We start from the raw sequence: 22216 nt of genomic DNA, 5'->3' as shown, positions 1-22216 counted from the left end.
ACAATTCAAAGAGGTGCAAAAAAGTGAAAGTATTTTCTTCTGAAGTTTGGTTATTGTATATTGATTACTATGTTCATGCTGCTTTTTAAGGAGAGATAATATTAAATTCAAGGTCTCATATGAATAACATCTTTTTAAAGAAGAGGTTGTCCTACACTCATCATCCTTTTCAGTTAATACAGTGCATGATCAGCATCTCCTCAACAGTATTTCCGCAGGAGCTACTTATTTTCATTTTGAGAATGAACATTTCCAGATTTCTCTTGATGGTGGAAATACCAGGGAAAGGACACTTTGCACAATTGGCCAAGGACAGAACAAAACTTTGCCCCAGCATTTTGTTAACACTGGTCTTCTCAGAAGTCCTCCAGACCAAGCTCAGGGCACGGAGAAAAATGATCCTGGAAAAGTGTTCCAACACATGACCTCACCCCTAGCCAGCCCCAGCTTTGTTTCCCCCCCCGCCCCCGAGGAGGGAGGGAGTGCTCAGCCAGCCATGGGCAGGTATTGCCTAGCCAGGCTGGGCAGTTGGGCAAGGTAAGGCCAGTCAGACCTGTCTCAGGCTGGTCTGGTCTGTCCCATCCTGTCCTTCACCACAGCAAGGTGCCAGGAGAGTGTGTCCCTCACCATGAAGAGCCATTCCCTCTGTTTCTGGCTTATGCATTCCCCTCTCTTTGTATTGTGATGGCCCTGGTGAAGGGCATCACCCTTGGGTTCAGGGACCTCCATGGTGACAGCAGGTCCTCATGTTATTGGCCCCCTGGGATTTTTCCTGATGGCCTTAATGGCTAATCTGTCCTTGTTCCAGACAATTCATGTCAAGACACAAAAAACAAATGAGAACCTCTATTCCCTTAAACTGTGATGCAACATCAAAGCACTCCATAAAGGCATGCAAATCTCTCACCATCCTTAACACATACCTACTGTATCTTGATTTAATAACTCTTCCATTATAAACAGTTGTTAGCATTGTCTCCCACACAGTGGACATAGGGTAAGTATGTGCAATGCAGAAGTGGGAAGAGCTTGGAGAACATAAAACCAGTGTCATTATGATGTATGCTGGTGTAATCATACAAGCAAGTGTGTGGAAAGAGGGAGTACAACCACATTTCTGGGTGTATACCATACATTCAGGGCTTTTTTTGACCAGGAAAGCACAAGAATGCAGTTCCAGCTGGCTTGGCATTCGAGGGTGTGGCCTAATATGCAAATGATCCCTGCTGGGCTTTTTCTACAAAAAGTCGTGTGAAACAATGGGGACATCAGGAGGTATGGCTTAACATGCAAATGAGCTCCTGCTGGGTTTTTTTCTCCAAAAAAGCCCTGTGTACATTCCAACTATCAGTACTGTTGGCCAGTTATTTATGATCCCTTTTATCTTGCAGGATCAGAGCATCACCATTTCCAAATAGAAACTGCAATAAAAACACAATTCCCCACAAAGGATGTGTTAGGATTAAGGGCAGGGTTAGTTATCACAGGAGAGTGAAAACTATCTGCTGAGCCTGCAACAGAGCCAGGAGTTGTAGTGATCAGTGTACACCTAGCTGTTTTGCTGTGGCATTGCTATCTCTCTTGTTCTAGTTTGGCTGCAGCAGCATTACAAACTGTTTAAAAGATAGTTTTGTGATCAGCACAGCTGTACCTATCTTGGGCATGAAACAATGTGAATAGTTCTACCTGCAATTCTGCTTTGTTCAATGCATCTTTCAAAATCACAGGAGCTTTGCTAGACCATGAGTGTTGACGGTCCTATTCAACTGTCTTGTGTAAAAAAGATGGAGAGTTGTTGGGATGATGAGCAATAAGAAACCTAATGAAGAAAGACATTAGATGGGAAGGTGTTAAGCAAAACGATTGAGATAGCTAATAACAATGACTGGCTCATTGAAAGTGATTGTACCTGACATTAAAACTCTTATCTGCTCCTGATATTCTTCATTCCAACTGATAGTAGGATTCACACAGGACTTGAACTGGATACTTCATCCATACTAGGCCTGCAATGTTCAAAAATGCTAAGTCTTATTCTGCAATTCTCCCCGCACCCCAATAGTCCAGGGGTGGCCAAACTGTGACTCGGAAGCCACATGTGGCTCTTTAACACATATTGTGTGGCTCTCAAAGCCCCCACCACCATGTTGGTAGGTTTGGAGAAGGCATTTTTCTCCTTAAATCACTTCTCCTAGCCAAGCCTGCTGGTGGATTGGAAAATGCATTTAAAGTTAGAGTTGTTTTCTTTCCACTTCTCCTACCTCCCCCACCCCCATCTATTTGTCTTCCTTCCTCCCTTCTCTCAAACATCCAACATTTATTCTATGCGGCTCTTACATTAAACAAGTTTGGCTATCCCTGCCATAGTCTATGCTGTTTGTTTTGACACCAGTGCTGATGGAGAATTCATAGTGCAGCATGATGTGTCCTTTTTTTTCTGTGCCCAGCTAGATTAGAGTAGTGCTCTGCGGTGTGTGAGGCATCATCCTGTTTTGCTGCTGATCAGCTTGCAAGTTTGCCAAGAAGTAAAGCTTGTCTTTTTGCTAGCTGCACCCTTGATGGAATTCAAGCCCTCCACTCCTGTTTCCCATCTGAGTGCTGTTCTACAGTGAGACCTTGGAAGCTGACAGGAATGTCATTTTTGAATGTGCAATTGTATGTTCTGTTGTTTATGTCTGTGGTAGATGTGGCAGTGTAGCCATGGACTTCAACACAGCTGCTAATATGTCATCAGCTCCTTTAGAATTCCTTTGTCTGCTGAAATAATATAGAACACTGACTAGCTATGTTGGGAATGCCCCAGCACCTGGGGTTCAGGACTGGTATGCCCTTGTCAACTTCTTGCATCTTCATGTGATTACTTTCAGGAGGGTGATGAATGCTCTATTCTTGTGCATTTTTTTTCAGAGTTCTGAAATCAATGGCGGAAACTAAAATAATTCATCAGTCTTCAGTGTTGGACCCACTGAGGACAATCCTATTGATCTAAGGATGGCAAGTCAGCATTTTTCTTCTCAGGCTGAGATGAAATAGACATGCGCTGTATCAAAGCACTTCCAGCAATTCATCTTCTTGGTCCCTGGCTTTAGAAAATAAAAAATCATGTGATGATATGCAAGTGTATTAACCTTTGCAACCTTATTGTTCTCCCATCACACACTCAGTAGTTGCTTGCAACTAAGCAATAGCTACAAGGCTGTCAAAGAAATGGTTGTTTTCAATGTATACCTGTAAGGGGAAAAGGAATTAAAGTTTAATTACTAAATGCATTAAAACTGGGTTATTAATTAAGTGGTTGCTACTTGTAGCAAATGAGGCATCAGCACTTTTCCTTCTCTTGCATTTTGCTGACTGCAGACAGTAATATGCTTTCAGGCTCAGCACAAGCACTGTGAACATTCAAAGCAGTCAGAAAGCCAGGAAAAGCAGCCAACATTTTTTTTATCAATGTTAAAGACTAGGGCTCCTAACCAATTATGTTAAAAGTCAAGCCTGCAATTGCTTCTTGACTGTACAGAAAGCTAAGTAAAGTGGTTTCTGTGGAGAGTTTTAATTAAGCCTTTGGTGCATCATACATGAGACCCCAAAGGTCTGCTATTGGTTAGAGACTTTCCCCCCCAGAGACAATGTGGGCAAAATGCCCAGTGCAAAATGCCATCCAAAGGGGCATTTGGGCAAAAGTTAATTGGTTGGTTGTCAGGTATTGTAAGATGGCTTTGAGACTGGGCTGGGAATAAGTAGCAAAGATGAGTTTTGTTGCCTGGCTGGTCGGGCTTTCCCCCCGTTTTTTGCTAGGATTTTTTCATATCTCTCTTGTCAATGTTAGGCAATGGCCACATTAAGATGTGAAGCCCTTTAATAGCTATAGTAAGTTCAAATAAAGAACAGCATTCTGTTTTGTATCCCTCAGTAGAGAATGAAGGCCCTTTCACTAGTAGCCAGAACATGAAAGGTCTGATTAAAAGCTCTCTGAGTTGACTATTCTAGTTTTTCCTACATTCCATAAGAACATAAGAGAAGCCATGTTGGATCAGGCCAATGGCCCATCCAGTCCAACACTCTGTATCACACAGTGGCCAAAAAATTATATATATATATATATATACACATATATATACACATATATATACACATATATATACACATATATATACACATACACACACACACACACACACACTGTGGCTAATAGCCACTGATGGACCTCTGCTCCATATTTTTATCTAACCCCCTCTTGAAACGGGCTTTGCTTGTAGCCACCACCACCTCCTGTGGCAGTGAATTCCACATGTTAATCACCCTTTGGGTGAAGAAGTACCTCCTTTTATCCATTCTAACCCTACTGCTCAGCAATTTCATTGAATGCCCACGAGTTCTTCTATTGTGAGAAAGGGAGAAAAGTACTTCTTTCTCTACCTTCTCCATCCCATGCATAATCTTGTAAACCTCTATCATGTCACCCCGCAGTCGACATTTCTCTAAGCTAAAGAGCCCCAAGCGTTTTAACCTTTCTTCATAGGGAAAGTGTTCCAAACCTGTAATCATTCTAGTTGCACTTTTCTGCACTTTTTCCAATGCTATAATATCCTTTTTGAGTTGCGGTGACCAGAACTGCACACAGTATTCCAAATGAGACTGCACCATCGATTTATACAGGAGCATTATGATACTGGCTGATTTGTTTTCAATTCCCTTCCTAATAATACCCAGCAGGGCAGAAAAGCTGGCACATAACCATCCTGTCCTAGAAGCAGCAGTGCTGTGTTATTTCAAAATAGCTGGAGGCACTGTCTTAATGACATGTGTTCCAATTAGTCCATCAATTCACTAGTTGTATCCATTAATCAAGCATACTTCTGTCTATATCTTGCTATTTCGCCTCCTGAAACCAGGCTATTCAATGGGACTGTATTCCTCACTGAAAAAATTCCATGGGATTGTATTCCTCATCAAAGAAATCTTTCCTTGCTTCCAGATTTAAGGCAGACAGGAGAAATGATCCCCAATATAGAAACAGTGGAGTAAATCCAACTACCCTCTGTCACAAAGGTCTCCTAGCCCAACCCAAGTCAGATGGCCTGGTTGGTTCAAGAAGGCAGCTTAACAAGATTACAAACAGCTGGGGTAGTCAAGTGTGCTCCTCAGCTTTGGTAGACCACCACCAGTCCTTCCCTCCAGTCAGGAGCCAAAGGACCAACTCTTGATCTTACTGGGAATGGCTAAGAATTCCTCTCCACAGGGTGGACTCACAGTAGGAATTCACAAAAGTTACATTTTAGTGGTAGGCAGTCTACCAGTCTTAGGCACTAGATTCTGTTGCATGCTGTGAAGACAAATAACGAGAATTATGAATTTCTAAATATATTTTATTAAGGTACAAAAAGTACTTTAAAACTTTAAGAACAGCCAGTGAGGAAAAAAATAAGAAAGATACATTTGTAGTGGCTAGCTAAAACACTTTTATTCCTTGGACTGCAAGATCAAATCAGTCAGTCCTAAGGGAAATCAACCCAGATTGTTCCTTGGAACGTCAGATGTTGAAGCTGAAGCTCAAATACTTTGGACACCAAATGAGAAGGAAGCAATCCCTTGAGAAGATCCTGATGCTGGAAAAGACAGAAGATAGATAGATAGATAGATAGATAGATAGATAGATAGATAGATAGATAGATAGATAGATAGATAGATAGATAGATAGATAGATAGATAGATAGATAGATAGATAATTTTATTTGTATCCCGCCCTCCCCGCCGAGGCAGGCTCAGGGCGGCTAACAACATCATACAAATTTCAATTATACAAAAAGCAAAAAACACAAAATTACATTTAAGCATTAAAATTCTGATTAGGTTTAAAATTAGTTAATTAAGTTAATAAAAGTGCTAATACTGTTCTTTAGGATGGCGGTTATCATTAACAATTTCTTCCTTCGTCAGCGAAAGCTAGTCGGAAGAGGAAGGTCTTGCAGGCCCTGCGGAATTGTTCAAGGTCCCGCAGGGCCCGCATTTCCTCTGGAAGTTGGTTCCATAGGCTCGGGGCTACAGAGGAGAAGGCCCGGTTACGGGTACATTGCAGCTTCACCTCTCTCGGTCCGGGAGTAGTCAACAAGTTTTTTCCGGCTGACCTCAGTGCTCTCTGGGGTTCATATGGGGAGAGACGGTCCCTAAGGTAGACAGGTCCTCGACCATATAGGGCTTTAAAGGTAATGACCAGCACTTTGTAACGAACCCGGTATGTAACTGGCAGCCAGTGCAGCTCGCGCAGTCCAGGCTGTATGTGCTCCCATTTAGGAAGCCCCAGCAACAGTCTAGCCGCCGCATTCTGCACCAGCTGCAGCTTCCGGGTTCGGTACAGAGGCAGCCCCATGTAGAGGGCATTACAGTAATCCAGTCTCGAGGTGACCGTTGCATGAAGTACCGTTGCCAGATCTTGGCGCTCTAGGAAGGGAGCCAACTGCCTTGCCCGCCTTAGATGGAAAAAGGCTGACTTGGCGGTGGCTGCAATCTGGGCCTCCATTGATAATGAAGGCTCCAGTAAAACTCCCAGACTCCTAACCCGGTGCGCCGCTTTCAGCGGCACCCCGTCGAAGACCGGAAGAGGTATTTCCCCTTCCCGAGCGCCCCGACCCAGACAAAGGACTTCTGTCTTCGCTGGATTCAATTTCAGCCTCAACCAAGAAGGCAAAAGAAGAAGGGGAGACCTGTGGTGATGAAGGGTCTCTTCTCCCCATTCTCGCGATATTTAAAATTTCTTACAGAAATAATTTTGTCAGTCTCCTTTCCCCTACTATTAGTCCCATCTGGGAGAATGGATATTTTTAAACTAGCCTGGAGCACATAGATGAGAGGAACCAAAGTCTGCCATTCCCTTGCTTTCACCTGCTACTTTCAGTAATTTTCTTCCAGTTTACTGCCCATTGATATTAAAGCCAGGCTGGGAGATAAATGTGAAAATATCACAGTGCAGTAAAGTAAGGTGGTGGTGGTGATGGTTTCATTCCTCTCTTCCACATGCTTTATTAATGTTAAGGGAAAAAATGCATTCTGCTCCACTGCTTGAACATCTGGGAAAAGAAGGAAAAGGCTATTCACTCATATGCCAGTGTTGTCATACCTTCCTGAGCCTGCACTGCAAGGGAGAATGCAAATTGTCTCTAAATTAAGAGCACTTTCTTCTATCTGCTGGTAATAAGACAGAAAAGATTCTTTGGCTTGCAGTTAGATCTGCTGGTAATAAGATAGAAAGGATTCTTTGGGTTGCAGATAGAAACCCTGAGAATTTTGTCCCATTTTGAGGGGGAGAGGGCTACTCCCAGAAATTTCTTTCCCAGTGAATTCAATTGTCTAACAATGAATGTCAAAATCTTTTATAAAAGAGATGGTCAAGTTCTTAGATTACAAAAGAGGTGATTCTGAATAATAATTATCTCTTTTTTTTTGCTGCTTTGAACATGAAATAGATATAAAACTGCAAAAATGGGAGGAGTCAACAGACTTTTACTCTTGGACATGTCTCTGCTTGAAGCAGATTTCCATGCTAAGAATTTCTCTTTTTTGTTTCATCTAGTGAAGTTGTTTCCCCCAGCCCCTTACATTTGCTGCAAGGCAATTAAGTATAGTGTTGACTGACTGGTCAAACTGACAGAAACAGATTATTTGTGTTGGAAGATGCATTTGCAAAAAATCAATATGAATCCATCGAGAAAAGGGAACAATTTAGAAAAACATCCTCATTTTGGCTCCATCCATTTATTGAGATGATTGTGTAGCAGAATAATGGAAAACACAATGTTCACCTAAACTTCTGCCCTGAATAGCTTGTCAGACAAAAATGAGTGTGTGTTTATAATAAAACATTATTTCTTTATGTTCAATAATTTTGTCTGTTTACATTAAACTGATTTATGAACTTCTTTAAATCAAACCATCTTAAATAAAATCCTGTTTTGATTATAAAAGAGGGTAATGTTTACTCTTTAACTTCAGTTAGAGTACAATCCTGGGGGGAGCGGGGGCTGAAATTGCTTTGGAGGCAGACTTACCACTATGTCAGCAGGAATGGGAGGTATGCCACTCTAACCCCTTCCCCGCCGGCACAAATGGGGCTCCAGTCTGTGCACGCTGCAGCATGCATTTGTTCCAGTCCACAGGCGGAGTGCAGCTCTGCCTAGTCAGCAGCACAACTGGGGCATAAAAAGGTACACCAGCATGCAAGGGGGCTGGCCTAGGGGCATGGCTGGTGTTAGGTGACTTCCTAAGACCTCTCAGCCCGGGCATGCCCCCTGTGAGAGGTGTAAAGTTACGGCAAGGTAAATCATGGTGGATCCCATAGAAACCCATGTGCCCTGAAAACAAAGGTTCTCAACACTCCTGGCGCAGCCTCAGAAATGCTCAGGGAGCCGACTAAATGGTGCACCAATCCCATATGCTCTGGATGGGGTGAGCCCCCTGTCCAGCACCCAATCACACACGCCCCTCTCCTACAAAGGCTGCCGGTCCTGCTCTCCACACACCCTTTAGGTAGGGCCGGCTGTGCAGCATGGGGCTCTGCTGGAGAGCTCTCTGCCATGCGGACTTAGAAGAAGAAGAAGAAGATATTGGATTTATATCCCGCCCTCCACTCCGAAGAGTCTCAGAGCGGCTCACAATCTCCTTTACCTTCCTCCCCCACAACAGACACCCTGTGAGGTGGGTGGGGCTGGAGAGGGCTCTCACAGCAGCTGCCCTTTATAGGACAACCTCTGCCAGAGCTATGGCTGACCCAAGCCCAGTTTAATATAAGCTTTTTATCAGATCTTTATAATAGAGTCTCACTTGAAAGCTGAACATTCCAAATACAGCATATGTAGAGGTTAGCTTTTAAACTAATTTCTGGTAGTCAGATTCATCAATAACTTAAAAGTTATAACAACTCCCATGTAAATTGTCTACCTGACCTTGCAGACCCACTTCAGTTTTTCAACACATTCTGGCCAAACCAGACTTACTCCTACTATGAATAAAACTAATTAGATGTTCACCTGCCAGTATGATCCAACTGCTGTTTAAAAAATTCATAGCTTAATCTGCAGTGTGGCCACAGGGAGTTTTCAGTGTCTGTCACAAAGTCAGCCAATTTTGCATTATTTAAGAAAGAGTTACCTCACAGCCTATGTGAATGCTATTGCTGCCAAGGAGAGTCTGCTTTAAAATAGTTATGGTACTGTAGTGTATCACACAGATCAGGTAACTTTTTATTTTTTAAAAAAATATGTACATTGTTGAATAAGTATTTTAAAGGCACCACAATATGAAACAACTAAGAGGTTGTGTGATCACCATCTTCAAGTACTTGGGCTGTCATTTGGAGAATAGTGTGGAGTTGCTTTCTGTTGCCCCAGAAGGTTGAACCAGTACCAACAGATTGAAATTAAATCAGATGTTTGCTAAACATTAGGAAGAACTTCCTAACAGTTAGAATAGTTCCCCAGTGAAACAGGCTTCCTCAGGAGGTGATGGGCTCTTCCTTGGAGCTTTTCAAATAGAGACTAGATGGCCCTCTGACAGCAATGTGATTCTGTGAATTATGCAGATCATGAGGAGGGCAAGAAGGGTTGCATCAGTGCTTTGTTCTTGTGGCCCTTTTTTACACACCTAGGGAAATGCTGATTGCAGCTTTGAAGAAGAAGATATTGGATTTATATCCTGCCCTCCACTCCGAAGAGTCTCAGAGCGGCTCACAATCTCCTTTACCTTCCTCCCCAACAACATACACCCTGTGAGGTGGGTGGGGCTGAGAGGGCTCTCACAGCAGGTGCCCTTTCAAGGACAACCTCTGCCAGAGCTATGGCTGACCCAAGGCCATGCCAGCAGGTGCAAATGGAGGAGTGGGGAATCAAACCCGGTTATCCCAGATAAGAGTCTGCACACTTAAACACTACACCAAACTGACTTTGAGGTCAGTCAGCAATTTTTCTCCAGGCCAGTTTGGCCAGGGATCCTGGAGGGTTTGTGGGGGGCGGGGTTGCCATCTTCTGGGCATGGAGAAGAGGTCATTGTGGTGTGTGTATGATTATTTGTGAATCTTCTGCATTGTGCAGGGGGTTGGACTAGATAACCTGGAGATCCCTTCCAACTCTATGATTTTAAATAGCAAAAAGAAGTGACATACACAAGCTGCTCACCACCACTACCCAATGATGACTAATCTCAGGCAGTTTTCTTTCAGTTACTATGGGAAAACAGACATTACTATTGTTTTGTGCAAGTTGTTTGTAACATAAGCCATGCAAAGAAAGAGCTGAGAAGGGCAATAACCTTCATGCTCCCTAAATTATGTTGTGATCAATGAAACTGGATTGTGTTCCCTCTCTACTTTTTAATTTAATTTTTTTGATTTATATCCTACCCTATCCTCCAAGTGGGCTCAGGGCAGCTTACAACAGTAAAATCAGACTTATCAAGATTAAAATAACATAATAAAACAGGTACTATAGAATTGAAGGCAACACATCATAAAATAAACAATATTTCAGACATAGACAGCAAAACCACACAGCAGCATGTAGGCTTATGACTGTCAACACAACACAAGCACCATGATGGTGAGATGCTGGGGGAAGTGATGACTTTCAAAAGGATGCCTGCCAGATCAGTTGAAAGTCTGGCGGAAGAGCTCAATCTTGCAGGCCCTGTGAAACCCCTACAATTTCTGCAGGGCCTGGATCTCTAGCAGGAGCACATTTCACCAGGTAAGGACCCAGACCGAAAAGGCCCTGACCCTTGTTGAAGCCAGTTAGGCATCCTTAGGACCAGGGACCACAAGAAGATATTGTGCAGCAGATCTCAGAACCTGGGGAGGGGCTCATATGGGGAGAGGCGGTCCTGAAGATATGCAGGCCCCTGGCCATAAAGGTAAGGACCAACACTTTGAAATGGAACTGGTACTTGAGAGGTAGCCAGTGCAGTTCGTGCAGTACTGGATGCATCTGTGCCAACACAGGCCTTGATGCCAACAACCAAGCTGCTGTGTTCTGCACTATCTGGAGTTTCCGGAGCAGAATCAAGGATAGCCCCACATAGAGAGAGAGTTTAAACTCTCACATTATAATTTCAAATACAGAGAATTATGCAAACTGTACAAATAAGTAAGCAAAATTTACAATAAATATATTAAATTGCATAGTATACTACAGTTCCATTTACAACATTATAGTCATTAAAATGTTTCAAAGGAATGCGGCTCCCAACCTGCAGGCTGCACAGCCTTGTCTCCGGGGGCCGTTTTGCCCCTTCGTAAGGAGGAGAAGTGGGCAGGGCATTATGGGAGGTAAGGGCGAAGCAGGCACACCTTAATGGCTGTCTCCACTTCTGCCTCCCAGTCTTCGCCTTGTGCTCGGGGAGTCGAGAGCTTCAGCGAGCTCCTTCTGTCTTTCCCGGCATGGGGCCTTTCGGCGTCAGTTTAGCGTTGCCACGGCTCCTTAGATCGAGCCACCGTGGTGCTTTTTCTTCTGCCTGAGCCTCTTTGGGTCAGTTTCCTGGTGGCCGCTTTTAAGCAAGCCGTGGCACTCCAGAGCATCGAGGGACCAAACGGGAGTGCCTTTTGGTGCAGTGGTTTGCAGCTGGCTGGGCTTTTAGCACAGCCAGTGTTTTGTTTACATATCCCCCCTCTTTCCCTGGGGAATAGAGGGGGCAGGCCTGCTGTCAGACGTTGGCACTAGGCCTGGCAGTTTGCCAGTTCTTGCGGCACTTTTTTGCTTTAAGGCCAACCTGGGTTCTACAACCCCTCACTCCCCACCAATACTTTCGTTTGTAGTGCAGCTGTCCTGGCCGTTTTGGGGGGTCTAGCTTTGGGTTCTCTTCATTCCTCCCATCTCTGTCCTTGGTTGAGGGGGAAGTCTGCAATGCTCTTAGGTCGGCCATTACATGGAGCGCCTTTTGGTGCAGCAGTTTGCAGCTGGCTGGGCTTTTAGCGCAGCCAGTGTTTTGTTTACATATTCCCCCTCTCTCCCTGGGGAATAGCGGGGGTGGGCCTGCTGTTGGACACTGGCACTGGGCTTGGCGGTTCGCCAGTTCTTGCGGCGCTTTTTTGCTTTAAGGCCAACCTGGGTTCTGCAACCCCTCACTCCCCACCAATATTTTCGTGTGTAGTGCAGCTGTCCTGGCCGTTTTTTTTTGGGGGGGGGGGTCTAGCTTTGGGTTCTCTTCATTCCCCCTGTCTCTGTCCTTGGTTGAGGGGGAAGTCTGCAATGCTCTTAGGTCGGCCATTACACAGCTGTTTTGGGTGGCCATTTTAAAGGAGGATTTTTGCCTTTCGCCCCCCCCCCTTGTTGCTGGGGTGGGGCATAGGCCATTTTGTGTCTGTCTTTGGGCAGTCATTTTAAAGGCACCACAATATGAAACAACTAAGAGGTTGTGTGATCAGACCTTAAAGGGCTGATTCTCTGATTCTCTGATTCTCTGCTTATTACTTCCCTGTTGCTGGGCAGGGCGGTGGCCATTTTCTCTGCTTATTACTCCCCTGTTGCCGGGCAGGGCAGCGGCCATTTTTCTCTACTCTTCCCTCCCCTGTTGCTGGGTAAAGCAGCGGCCATCTTTCTCTGCGACCATTTTTTAGTAGTCTCTGCAGAAACCCCCCCCCCCATTTTACAGGATAGATATTGGGCTCACTAGCCATGCCTAAGGGGCATAGGAAAATCAATAGGGCAAGTGCTCTGCACTAAAATCCCAGCCTCGCTGGCCAGTTTCTTATAAGGGCTCGGCACCTCAGCCTATGCCGTCTGATGACGAGGATGACCGCTTGTCTTCTCTTGAGAGAAGGTTCGGCCCTGTTGAGACCGATGGAGTGTCCCTCTTCTGGTGGGAATTCCTGATGTGAAAGCCCAGCAAGGTGTGCAGTTTGGTAGGGGTGAGTCTGTACAATGCACTAATGTAGCTTGGGGGCCGTGGGGGGCAGTCAGACACATTTGGGCCTGTAGCTAATAGCCAGTCTGCAGCATTTACTAATCCTCAGCCTTGGGCTTTGGGTTTTAATTTGGCTAACCCTCTAGCGTCTTGGGGTGGCCTGCCTGGCCAGTTTCCTGGACTATCCTTGGCCCCTTGCAGTGGCTGGGGTTTCCCTTATCCCTGGAGCCCATCATACTCTTCGGTGCCTGCTAAGGCCTTACCTTTTGATGATCTAGCTCTTCCCTTAGGGGATCACTTGTTGCCAGCCAGCAAGGATAAAATATTAAAGGGTGAATTTGTGGACCTTTTTTCTCTGCTCTACAGGGAGCTGGAGAAAAAGGATAAGGAGGACCTTGATGATAGGGAAAAGGAGAAAATCAAATGGCGTAAAGTTGATAGGACCTGAGCAAATTGGGTGCCTGGTTTCATTATTTATGCTGGAATAATTTCCAGGTCTCATCCCTGGAGGGCCACTTCCCTTTTCCAGTATTTTGATATCATATACAAGAGCTACACCAGCTTTAATGGCTTTGCCTGGTTTCAGTGCGATGAGGAATTCAGGATGAGGGCCACCTTGAACCCATCCCTTCAATGGGATCAAATTCAGCCACAGTTGTGGCTGCAGGTTATGTCTCCAGCAAGACCTAATCTCGGAAATAGGTCAGACAGCAGCCATGTTGTGCAGCGCACAGCCGCTGCTTCTGGTTCCTGCGGTAATGCGGGGGAGGTGGTTCAACCCTGCTTGCTCTGCTGGGAGTTTGGGTCGCAGGGGGTGTGTGGAAGGAAAAACTGCCCATTTAAGCATGAGTGCCCTCTGTGTGGAGGGTCTCACTCCTTTATAAATTGTTCCAGGGTTAAATCCAGGAAGGGGCTGCACAGGCACGGCTCTGGTGGGACAAATAAGCCGTTTGGAAAAGGGCCCCAGCCCAATAAGGGTGACAGTGCTTGAGGCCTGGCTCCGTAATTATCCTAAGGCTGAGGATAGAGTTTACTTGTTCAACGATTTTAAGTTCGGTTTCAGAATTCCTTGTCAGGGACCCAGAAGGCTGTTTATGGCCAATAACCTGAAGTCAGTTACAGGTATGGAGCATATAGTTGGACAAAAAATAGGGAAAGAATTGGCTGAGGGCAGGGTGATTGGTCCATTTCCTGCACCTCCTGTGAGTTCTCTGCGGGTCTCTCCTTTGGGTATTGTACCTAAAAAGACCCCAGGGGAGTTTAAATTGATCCACCATTTATCTTACCCTCATGGGGAGTTGGTGAATGATGCCATACCCGAGGTATTGTGTACCGTGCGGTACATATCTTTTGAGGCAGCGGCTCATATTGTGAGGCGCTGTGGGGTGGGTGCTGAGTTGGCAAAATGTGAGCCCATGAGAAGACAGAAGGCCCTACCCAGCAATTGACATTCCTAGGTGTTGAACTAGATTCCTTGCAGCAAACCTCTCCCCTCCCAAAGGGGAAAAAAAATTGAGGCTCCAGGGGCTGGTTGTCCAGTTTTTGCTGTGGCGGAAGGCAACCCTGAAGGAGTTGCAGCACCTAAACTTTGCTTGTAAGGTGGTCGCTTCTGGTCGTCTTCTCTTGAGAAGGCTATGGGATGCAATGGCTGATCTATGCCAGCTGCATCACAGAATTAGGATTTCCGGATGCATACGGTAGGACCTCTTCTTGTGGCAGGAGTTTTTGACCTCATTTAATGGTGTCTCCTTTTGGAGGGAGGATTTGAGGTTGCAAGTCGAGCTTCAAATTACATCTGATGCTGCAGGGTCCTTGGGATTTGGCGTCTATTTTTGTGGACACTGGTGTGCAGAGGACTGGCCTATGGAATGGGTAGATGCTGGGTGGACCAGGGACTTGACCTTCTTAGAGTTCTTCTTGATCTTGGTGGCCGTTTGGGTGTGGGGAAATGAGTTGGTGGACCACATAGTCCACTTTTGGTGTGACAATTTAGCTGTGGTGCATGTCATCAGTTCCCTCACTTCTAAATCACCCAGGGTTATGAGGTTAGTTTGGGCTTTCACACTACAATGCCTGCGGCGTAATATTTTATTTTTTGCCAGGCATGTTCCTGGGGTGGATAATGGGGTGGCTGATGCTCTCTCTCTCGCAAACAGATGCAGAAGTTTCATCAGCTCGCCCCAGATGCAGATCTTCTTCCTACAAGGATGCTCCTGGAGATTTGGATGATTGGCGGGTCGAGGTCGGCAGAGCAATAAGTATTGCTATTGTTCCTAGCACTAGAAAATCATACACAAGGGCAGTGAACCAGTTTGAGAAGTTTAGGAGCAACATAGGTTACAGCATGGAATGGCCTCTTCCAGTGGAGCATTTACTCCACTATTGCATATCATTGCAGCGCAGGGGCCTGTTTGATCCATTCGGGGCTGGTTGTCTGCTTTGGCTTTTGCCAGTAAAGCCATGGGGTTACAGGAACTAACTAGTGATTTCCGCATTCAGAAGATGCTCGAAGGGTGGGCCAGAGAGGCCGGGATTAGGTTGGATGCAAGGCTGTCGATTTCACCCGTAATTCTTAGCGGTTTATGGTCAGTCTGGGGCCAGGTGTGTCGGTCGAAGTATGAAACACTTCTCTTTCATGCTGCCTCCCTGGTGGCATTTTTTGGGGCTCTCCGGGTGAGTGAGCTGGTAGCTCAGTCCAGAGGGGATGTTTCTGGAAGGGCCTTATTTGCATTGCTGATGGAGCGGTATATATCACAGTGCGTCATTCTGAGACTGACCAATTGCAGCGGGGGAACACTATTAGTTTGGGTGCCTGTTCTGAGGGGGAACTGTGTCATGTAGCAGCTTTAACGTGCTATCTAGCTGCCCGCGGTTCTGGGGCTGGTCTGTTGTTCCGGCATGGGGACAGTAGTCCCCTGACGAAGCATCAGTTTTGGTCTCTGACTGTCAAAGCTCTCACCAGGCTTGGCCTGGCGGGAGTTAAGTTTGGCACTCATTCTTTCTGCATAGGGGCGGCTTCTATGGCAGCGGCTCTGGGGTACTCCCCACCATCCATTCAGAAGCTTGGTAGGTGGCGTTCCTTGGCTTATAAAGGCTATGTCCGTCCTCTGGCGCTGCAGTAACTGGCATCAGGTTATTAAGGGTGTGGTTATTCACTGTTTTCTTCTTTTCTCAGGTGCTGTTGTCCGTGGGGAGAGACGACGCATCCTCATATGTGGGCACAGCTTCGTGTTCTGGGCTGACCGTAGGGCCAGGAGGACTTTGGCTGGGTCACAGCTGGGGCTCAGCAAGTGGGCTACCATAGAGTGGTGTGGATGGCAGGATCTCCATTGGTAGGGCCTGTTGCCCTTGCTTTTTGAAAACATTCATGTTTTGCCACCACATGTTGTGGTGATACATTTGGGAGGAAACGATCTAGGCTTGCTCAAGGGTAAAGCCCTTGTGCTGGAGGCCAAGGATGACTTTCGAGTCATTAGGAGTCGTTGGCCTCAGGTTTTGATTGTGTGGTTGGCCATAATCCCGCGCCAGGTATAACGTGGGGCATGGGATCCACGGGCGATTGAGAGAGCTCACCGCAAAGCCAATTTAGAAATTTTAAAAAGCCTTTTGGGGGGGCACTTTCTCCCTCATCCTGGGATCTGTGCTGATTTTACGGATTTATATAGGATTGATGGTGTCCATCTTTCCGATAAGGGAAACGATGCTTTTTTGGATGATTTAAAACTTGGACTTCGGGAAGTGCTAGGCGTTTAGTGGGCACAGCTGCCTAAGCAGAGGCTTGGCCTCGCGGTAGCTGGGTTTTTTGCCTATCTTCCGTTATGCAGCTCGGTGAGCACCAATAGCACCCCAGTTTTGGGGCACGGGGTCTAGCTAAATCATTCCTGGCCTATGCGGACTAGTTGAGTGACGAAGCGGACTGCCTCGGGTTTGCATGGATTGATCTGCCCTTCAGCTGTGCGGATGGGGGCTGGAACTCCAGGGCATAATCTTTGCTAGGCCAGCTGGGTATGAGCCATGCATTTTGGCTATACCTAGGGGCATGGTGGCTCGCCTGTCCTGCAGCAGGGGAGGGGTATTTTGTCCCCTGGCCCTGCCGTGCTGCCTGTTACGTTTATAGCCCTTGTTGTTAATTTAATAATATAGAAAGTGGCCCTTAGTTACCCAAACCCTTGTGTCCATCTCTTCCTTCCATCTGTGGGGACAATGGATCATACTCAGTTGATATGTTTAATTTACTTTCCTATTCAGATAATCCGCTGCAATACTTTTTATAGCACCTCTGTTTTCATAAATCAATTTGTGCATGTTGATCTCTGTTTAAAGGATGCAGGGGTCTTCTTCTAGGCAGCCTATAAATCAAGTCCAATAAAAATATGAAAGATATACCAAGTAAATGTGTGGAAATTGGTGATTTTTTTCCGAAGAAAATAATGTTGCAATTTCATTAAACCTGCAGTTAAAAAGCTACATATTTATAGGCTGAATAATTCCCTCTGTATTTCACTGGAGTACTAAAAGTAGACATAGGATGTTGGGTGGGTTATGTAATTTGTACTTTGTTCCAATAAAAAATTGAGCCAGATTATAACTTTTTCTAACAGGCAAAGTACAGCTGATTAGTAGTTGTCATGGGACCAAATAAATTTTTCTCCAGGACAGATTGACTACTTTTAGCAAATGATTACCAGGAACTGTCTCTACTTTCCAAGTGACTATAGCCACTATGCTTTATGTTTTGAGAAGTGTGTGTGCAAATGGTTCTCCATTTTCACTCTTTAGTCATAAAATGGGGAAAGACAAAAAAGTACAGAGATTATCCTGAATCCAACATAACTGGATTGCAAGAATGGTGGTGCAATTCCCAGGAATATTTTATATATAAATTTACTGTAATGGCTACGTTGATGAGTAGGAGTAGAATGAAACATGGAGGAAACCAAAGTGGGATGATCTTGTTTACTGTGATATGATACAATTCCACAGGAATCAGATGTTTGTCAGAGAAAATGAAGAAATTAAAATTATAGTAGATTAAGCTCCAGCTACACTCTCACTGACCCTGAAAAAATGGTCAGTTGGGATCTCCCCAGCAAGTGGCAGCTGAAAATCTCCCCTAACTGGTAAAGTGCTTATATAGAAAAAACCCTACTGTGAGATTCTTAGGTGGAAAAGTTGAAGTAGTCTGCTTCCTTTTCCTCTATTTATTAAAGGAGAGCAGTGCTATCAGTTAATACTCAACTTGTACATTTTGTGCTATTTTCAGCTAAAGTTCTGAAATGCTCAAATGAACAAAATGGACAAGTAAACATAAATTCTGTTAAGACAGATCTGCTTGTGATAGCATGTTGAATCTTAATGCTGGGGTACAGAATTGCTTAGTGGTTCTAGTCCAAAATACTAAAAAATGAATAAAGATTGAGCCTGTTCTGAATGGAGTTACACTTTGCCTAAAAGAGCAAGCTTGTATACTGGAGACACAATTAGATAAATTTTTAACAATAGAAGCAGAGGTTGTTTCTATGGTAGTTCTGGATTGCTTTCCCAATGTAGTTCTGGGTGACTTACCCAATGTTGATTGTTGCCCCAACTACAGCCTTTCACCAACAGGCATTATCTGTCTGCACTTCTTCATACTGAGATCACTGGCAGGTTGAACTATGCCAATGTATTCTGCGTGGGGCTGAATGCATTCAGGAGCTTCTGTGACTGGTGCTAATTTGGGCTTGCCACCCCCCAGGTCCTAGGGGATCCTCCAGTTTTGCAGGCTCTTCCCCACCACCAACCAGGTGGCAGGAGGTGGGAAGCCTGCCCCAACAGCCATGATGTGCCTTTTGATCTTTATAACCTTGCAAACTGCTTGTGTTTTGGAGTGTGTGTGTGTGCCTTTAAATCTCAGTGAGACTAAAGCTGGGGGTGGGAGGTAGAGACCAGGCGGAGCTATGTGGCTCTTCCCAGTGGGTGGGTGAGAGAGGGAGAGAGTGCAGTCCCTCAGTTTGTTTTGCATTCATTTCAGAAGTGGTATACTATAACGGATAGTAAATTGGATAGTGAAGAGTTAACTAGAACTTGATTATGGGATGGAAGAAAACTCCACCCCCTAGACCTCTTTCTTGTTATTTACTTTCATTTTCCTGTGTTAGTCTGAAGAATTTTGTTGAAATAAAGCAGATTGTTACAATCAGCAACTCTCATGAGTAAAGCAATCCATATAATTGACCCAGAGAGATCAAAAAAGTGTGGTCTTGCAAACTGCTTTTTTTGGCTGCTTTGTGAGCGTGCGTGTGTTTTCACTTTTTAGTGGAAATGCAGCTGCTGGGAAAAGGCAAAAAAGAGGAGGAGGAAATGAAGGCTGTATTCAGGGGAACTGCACTGCTGTATTTTATTTATTTACTAGGAATAAGGCCTGTGAAGAAAAATACTATGGGCTCTAAAAAGAGGGTCTGGGTGAGTGCCCTCCACCCTTGCTGTTTTCCCACTTACCCAAATGAAGGCATTCTTACTCCTTACTCCTCCCCACCTTACTCCTCCCCACCTCAAGGGGAGCTGATCTCTGCCATATAGAGAGCAACTGTAATTTTGAGTGATCTCCAGGTCATACCTGCAAATTGGCAACAGTGGTTCTCCAAGAGGAAATGGCTGGTTTGGAGGGTAGTGTATATGGCATTGCACTTGTCTGAGGTCCCACCTTTCCTCAAACACCAGCCTCTTAAAGCTCCACCCTCTAAATATCCAAGAATTTCCTAACCTGGAGTTGACAGCCCTATCTCCTTCCCTTTATCTTTCCCTCTGACATCAGCTTTCCATCACTTCCCGCATCCCTGAAGCCTCTACATAGGAAAAGGACAGTGTTTCTCCACAGTGTGTGTGTGTGTGGGGGGGGCAGGAAGCTTACATCAATCTCCTTTCACAACCCTGCAAAGTAGGGGAGACCAGTCTGAAGTGTGTGGCTGGTCTGAAATCACCCAGTCAGTTTCCACAGCAATAACCTGGGTCTGGCAGACCCTGCTCTGAAGCCCTAACTCCTATATCCTCATCAAACCTCACCACAGAATCTCCAGGGATTTCTCACCAACCTGGAACTGGCAGCCCTAGTCAGGACTGGTCCCAGTGAGATCTCCTTCAGAGACCTTTAGTTATTTCAGAACAACTCTCTCTCTCTCTGATAACATTGATCTCAATTTCTCTCCACTTGCACCTGTTGGAATGGCCTTGGGTCAACTTTCGTAGGAGTTGTCCTTGAAAGGGCAGCTGTTGTAAGACCTCTCTTAACCCCACCTACCTCACAGGTGTTTGTTGTGGGGGGGAGGTAATGGAGATTGTGACTGCTCTGAAACTGAGATTCAGAGTATAGGGAGGGGTATAAATCCAATATCTTCTTTTTCTTCTCTGTCTCTCACTTTTCCTCCCTATCTCTCTCTCTGTATCAGGTCTACAGTGACAGGACACCATTTCCCCCCTGTCACTGAGTGTTTCCTTCCCAGAGGAGAATAGGAAGGAGTCCTCAGCCAATAAAAATATCTTTAGCCAATTGAGAGAAAGCCTTCTCCCTCTCTGCCAGTCGTCGGAAGGCTTTCTCTATGGCTGTTTCCCTCTTCCTTCAGTTTCCCTCTTCTTTCAGTGAGTCAAGAGAAGAAGAAGAAGATGAAGAAGATATTGGATTTATATCCTGCTCTCCACTCCGAAGAGTCTCAGAGCAGCTCACAATCTCCTTTACCTTCCTCCCCCACAACAGACACCCTGTGAGGTGGGTGTGGCTGGAGAGGGCTTTCACAGCAGCTGCCCTTTCAAAGACAACCTCTGCCAGAGCTATAGCTGACCCAAGGCCATGCTAGCAGGTGCAAGTGGAGGAGTGGGGAATCAAACTCGGTTCTCCCAGATAAGAGTCCACACACTTAACCACTACACCAAACTGGAAGGTTTTCTTTCTCTCCTCTGCAAATTAGAGTGACAAACAGATTAGCCAATGGGAGAGTAGGGAGAGCCATAAACTGCCAGAACCAAGGTTGGTTGTCTTTTACTGACAAAAGCAGCTTGGCTGGCTAGCAACAGCCATTTGGATGGGACAGAGGAGCAAAGTCAACCAATGAGTTCTCCCTCAAAGGCCAAAATAGGACTTGAAAAGGCCTCTCCCACCCGCTTCCACTGAAAGAACCAAGCTTGGTTGATTTTTACTGAGAGAAGCAAGGCTAGTTGCCTTGCAGCAGCCACTGCCTACGAGTGCCCCCAGAGGGCCAATCCTCGTCTCTCCTGGGGCCAGCAGTGGGTGGGGAAGAGCAAAGTCAACCAATGTGATGCAAGAGCTGTTGATTGATGGGCCAAAGGTTGATGCACCACAGTCAAAGCCAGTCCCAACCAATGAGGGAGCTCAGATTTGCCAAGACAAAAGGGGAATTATATATAAAAGATAGAATTGTTTTTAGGGGATGGAAAAGTCCCCAGGCTCCAACCCCAAAGTCTTCAGATATTTCCTGAGTTGGACCAGCCAACCCTTTGCTAATTGCCAAGAACATGTCTTGCTCCACAGGGTGTTGGCACTGAAAGTAAGAAGTAAAGTGTTTTATGGGAGAAGGGTTTAGGATATTCCCTTAGCTGTTTGTACATTTAAGAAAATAAGAGAAGCCATGTTGAATCAAATCAATGGCTCATCTAGTTCAACACTCTGTCACACGGTGGCCAAAAACCCAGGTGCTATCAGGAGTTCAACCAGCAAGGTCAGAACTCAAGAAGTCTGTTGTTCTCCATGCACAAAGAATACAGAGCATTACTGCCCAGACATGGTGTTCTATTTATACATTTTGGCTAATAGCCACTCCATAGATTCATCCCCTCCCCTCTTGAAGCTGTCTATACTTGTACCTGCCACCACTTCCTGTAGCAGTGAATTCTACAATTACTCTTTGAGTGAAGAAGTTTTTATTAGAGTGCCATAAGTAAATTATTGCTGCCATTGAATTCAGCATCATTTTTGTACTAGTATTATTATTCTCCCCCTACTTATTCTGTACCTTGGGATAGGGCAATAAAATTGTGTGTGTTTAAAGTGCCATCAAGGTGTAGTTGACTTATGCTGACCCCAACAAGAGGTTTTTTAGGGAAATGGGAATGATACTTTTCATGTGTCAGGTGCAATAATGGGAACCAATTTGGGCAACATAGATTGCTAAGGGGTACTGTGAGTGAGGCTGTCACCAGAGCTGGAGTGGCTAGCAGTGCAAAGTAGGCTGGGAAGTAAGTATTACTGTTGTTCCAATGCACTATTTTGAGTTCACATCCTAAAACAGCCAGGACCATACACTGATTCAACTAAATAACCAGCTTTATTTCTGTTTCCTTT

This window comes from Heteronotia binoei, chromosome 3 (assembly GCF_032191835.1).
Source record: "Heteronotia binoei isolate CCM8104 ecotype False Entrance Well chromosome 3, APGP_CSIRO_Hbin_v1, whole genome shotgun sequence".
Lineage (NCBI taxonomy): Eukaryota > Metazoa > Chordata > Lepidosauria > Squamata > Gekkonidae > Heteronotia > Heteronotia binoei.
This window is presented reverse-complemented; position numbering follows the sequence as displayed.